This window comes from Ailuropoda melanoleuca, chromosome 13 (assembly GCF_002007445.2).
Source record: "Ailuropoda melanoleuca isolate Jingjing chromosome 13, ASM200744v2, whole genome shotgun sequence".
NCBI classification, from domain to species: domain Eukaryota; kingdom Metazoa; phylum Chordata; class Mammalia; order Carnivora; family Ursidae; genus Ailuropoda; species Ailuropoda melanoleuca.
Window position 1 is genome coordinate 48340424 of NC_048230.1, and position 4495 is coordinate 48344918.

The 4495-nt window shown below is 46.0% G+C and overlaps 1 long non-coding RNA gene across 1 annotated transcript in view; it reads right to left on the reverse strand.

Annotated features, from left to right (window-relative positions):
• Window positions 1-1302: 1302 nt before the first annotated feature.
• LOC117795421 overlaps window positions 1303-4495 on the reverse strand; it is a 5225-nt gene continuing 2032 nt past the window's right edge. Inside the window, exon 2 of the long non-coding RNA XR_004619423.1 lies at window positions 1303-2203. This is a non-coding gene — a long non-coding RNA (uncharacterized LOC117795421). The remainder of the gene's footprint in view (window positions 2204-4495) is intronic.

Below are 4495 nucleotides of genomic sequence, written 5' to 3' on the forward strand. Positions count from 1 at the left end.
GAATTGCTAAGGACAGGGATATTTGAATCCTATTGTTTAAAGCAGGGTCTCTAGGAAGATTTTTACAAATTAATGGTCTATGTTCCTTCATTGAGCATTATTCTGTGCTTGATATGGAGACCATTAGGCTGAGGTGGTTTTAGGTTAGGTCGAGAGGTTTCTTTGCCACCTCGTGGATGATAAAACAGCAACATCCAAAAATCATCTACCATTTTATGTACAAATTTATGATTTAAAACCTCCAACATGGTTAACTTTCCAACTGCCAGAAAATTATTTTTAAACCCCCCGATAAGAACCACAGGCCCATATGGGTGACTTTACCCAGCCGGCCACAGAACCCGGCCTTACTCAGAGTCTGGGCTCTCCCAGAGCGGGATCTTCAACCAGGCAGTCAGGAGTCACCTGATCATCTCTAGGGAGGTCATCCGCCTGATAAGACCCCAGCTACCCCCGAAAGGACAGTGAGTTTGCAATAACCCAGCCACTTTCTTTTCTGGTACAACTTCCTCGTGCCCACTCCCTTCTGCCTATAGAAGTCCTTCCTGTTGCACACTCCTTGGAGCTCCTTTCCACCTGCTGGATGGAATGCTGCCCAACTCACGCATCACTAAATAAAACCAATAAGATCTATAAAATTTTCTCGGTGGAATTTTGCTTTTTAATGCCCCAGAATTATTTTTTAAATCTCCACTATTTGGCGGACTCAAAAGAATGCACCTCCTTGTCAGAAAGGAGTTTAGAAAAAGGAGCAAAGGGCCTCCGAGAATGTTTGCAGCTGTAGGCGCTCCTGGGGAGAGCAGACGCCCAGCCCAGGAGGGGCACGTTCGTGCACGAGCTCCCATCACATCACTTTACTGTTACGGAATTTCCGTCCTGGCTCCCTAACTGTTTGACACCTTCTGGGGGGAATAAGAGGAACAGGGACTCAAGAAAACACCAGTGCCGGTGATGGGTATTAAGGAGGGCACGTATTGCATGGAGCACTTGGTGTTATATGCAAACGATGAATCATGGAACACAACATCATGGTGACTAACATAATAAAAAATTAAAGAAAAAACCACACCAGTGGTGCTTCCCAGGGGCACCTAGTCACGTTGGCAGGTACGTTGCTGAGTATTAAGAAAGGACACGGCGCAGAGTCTCCTGCCTCACGGTTCTGTGAGATGACTGGGCAGAAATGAGACAAACTCAGGAAGAGAATTGCATGAAAAGCAAAACAAAACCGTACCCAAAAAACCCAGACATTTCCTACTGTTTAATTGACCTCAAGGGAGGAAAAACCCAGCTTCACAAAAACTTAGACATGTTTCATTTTATTGGGTACAAAACCAAGCATACAATAATTATAAGAGAAATAACAAACATGCTCGATGGGGTCAGGCCATTTGAAATGGGCCTCTGTATACGGACATGAATAAATCATAAATACTGCCTCTCTGTGACCTTGAAACACAGTACCACCTAGAGTTCTCTATTTTTAACTACTTGAGTAAGTGAAATAGTAAGAGAAAACAGACAGTATTTGAATCATGAAAGGTAGAGACTGTTCCGTCTTTCTGGAAACTAGCCTACTGGCTTGGGAACCAGGACAAGCCTTCCTCCTTTCAGCCCGTCGCTGCCATGAGACCAACGATGCCCCTGTCTGTGTCGACACCGGCACCCGCTCTGCCCTGCCCGTCAGTCATGAACCTTCAGCCGGCGTGGTCCTTACAGAGTTGAGAAATAGTCTCAGCCTAAGGAACCTTGGCTAACACGGACAGGTTTTTGCAGTCTGTTCTTGGATGTTTTTACAACTTTTTCTGTTAACTGATTCTAAACCTGCAGGTGTTCTTAACTTTCTCTACACTTTTTTTTTTTTAAACCTTGGATTATTTAAGTTGGTTTAAACACAACATGTAGGTCAACAACTCTCAGAGATGAGAGGCACTTCTCTGAAGACAGTGACATGTCCCCAGACTGGCAGGACACTGGGTGGCTTGGACGTGACCAACCACAGCAGGCCAGGACTCCACTCTCGGGCGCCGTCTGCGGGACACGGCAGGATTCTTGTCTGCAGCATTTAGAACATGAGGCTGTGTTGGGGTGGGTATCAGAAATCGTGGGGATGAAATTGTGCTTATGTTCTCTAGTGAGCCCCTGCTGGTCCTCAGCAGCTCTGATCCAATCGCAAGAATCCTGGTTAAAATAAACCGTCAACCTGAGGCAAAAATGTGAATAGGCAAAGTCTATTTTTTCAGGCTTTTAAAACTTGTAACATGTGACATTATAACTGTTCCCCAAATTAGGCAACGGACTTCAATTCAGAGAGCAAGGAACAAATGTGACATCCGAGGCACCGCCTCTCAATTTCTTAATCAGGATGGTCTTTGGCTCAGACATCCACAAGGCAAAGTGAACACGGGACCTCCACCCTGCAGGGCCTCCGAGAGGACCCACGCACAGCATTCCTGGAGAAGGCAGCAGCTCAGCGGAAATCCCTTAGTATTAATAACGGGGGTGTGTACATGATGTGCTTACAGAGATTCATGGGCCCTGAAATGTCCTAAAGAGCTGCGTAAACATCGTAGCCACGAAAGCATCATGAATGAGGGGCAGCACCGGCTGGTATAAAGGACTCGTCCATCTGCGCTCACGAGGAGCAGTGCAGGCGAAAGACACGGGACGCCACGTGGCGACCACAGACGGGTGAAGTCGGAGCAGCGCTAGGGTTTCAAACCACAGTGCGAAAACCGAGTAGAGGAGTTACAATATAACTGAGAACTAGGGAAGCAAGGCGTCTTTGTCCATATAAAAAAGTACAGGATCTTAGTGTAAGAGCGCGCTCTCTCCAGTAGGGTGGTGTGAAAGGTAAAGAATGTAAGACAGAATCTGTGAAAATCTAGAAATAAAGTCTTGGGAGAAAAGAAAACAGCCATAAAAATCTGTGTATGTTGTTCCATATTGATAAAGTCAGATTTTAAAATGGGATCTCAACATTTAACTGTGTGCATTATTTCATTTACAAATGTCCTCATCCTATTAACTGAAGGGCCTTGGATGACATTGTCTGCTCTGTGAAGTCTGCAAGCTAGAACGCATTTTCACATGAAAAGTACCAAGTTCTTACTTTGCCCTAAAAGTGAAAAAATAGAAACATGTATGGATGAAAACAAATAATCATTTAAAGAGATAAAATTGGCTACAGTCATTAAAACATACTGTATATCCAGTGGTCAACCAAAGGTTTTAAAGATATTTACAGTATCAGCAGAAACCTCCTAGCGAGACTAAAGGCACACGTAGACCTCGCTTAGTGGTGGTTAAATAAGAAGCATCTAGAACAGACGGGGAGCCATGACCCGGTGAGAATAAGAAGACACTCTCCCGTCCATCTGGAAATGTGTCCTCACCCCTCTGCCCTGAAGCAAGGTGATAAAATCCTGCTCTTGCCAAGTAAAAGATTATGTCGGCTACAGACCACAGGACCCAGGTCCCAAATCAGTATGTGATGACAGTGACAGTCACAGTGCTTTCGTGTGTATCTGTGATGGCAGGCCTTCCATGTACAAACTCGAAGTGGTGGCTTTACTGTGTGTGCACCTTTTCCAGAAGCCATACATATGTCAGAAACTCTCAGGTGCCGAACGTTCCACTCTTGGCTCCCACCAAGCAGGAACGGTCCCGCTGAGACCCACTGACTCGCACCTGGACCAAGTCTGGGCACTGCTTTAACCTCAGGGTGGAGAACACCAAGGTGGACTTCACCACCACCTCTGAGTTTAAAATGCCTTGGGGAAAAAAAAAAAGGAAGGAAGGAAGGAAAGAAAAAGAAAGAAAGAGGAAGAAAGAAAGAAGAAGAAAGAAAGAAAAACAAACAAACCACCATGACAGTATTAGATCCCATTGTCTGGAAAGAGCAGCAGCTCAGTGTTGCATGACTTTGCTCCCAGGAGCGGCTCCCGAACTGAGGAAGAGCTGGAGCCTCTCCTGGGCCTGAAGTAGACAGAACTTCTGTTTGGACAGTTGAGGAGGAGGACACCAAGAACCCTGTTTCAAATGTTTCGGATTCTACGCAGTTGCAAACGGTATGCACTACGTTCTACCCGTAGGCGCGCGGGGTGCGGGGAGCTGAGCGGCCGCCGACGGGCTGCGGCGCTCAGTTTAGACTTCTCTTTCCCTGTCGTTGTATGTTGTTATATGGCGCAGACCTGGGTTAAGTGTTATCTAAACGGCTCTCATTTGCTTAAGATTGTCAATGCAAAGAAAGGCTCACTGAAAGCCACCTTTCTTTGGCAATAAGCCCAGTGTGGCTGGGGTGAGGCAGGGCTGCACGCGCAGACCACCCCACGACTCACATGCAGGTCATCAGAAATTCACAGTATGGTTACTTTCGGAAGAGCTCTGACGTTTAGCTATCTGCAAGGCTTTGCAATGCGTCATTTCAGTTCTTATTTGAATTTATACGTGCTCTGCTTTACTCCATTGGTTTTGGGTTTCTTCTCACTGGATA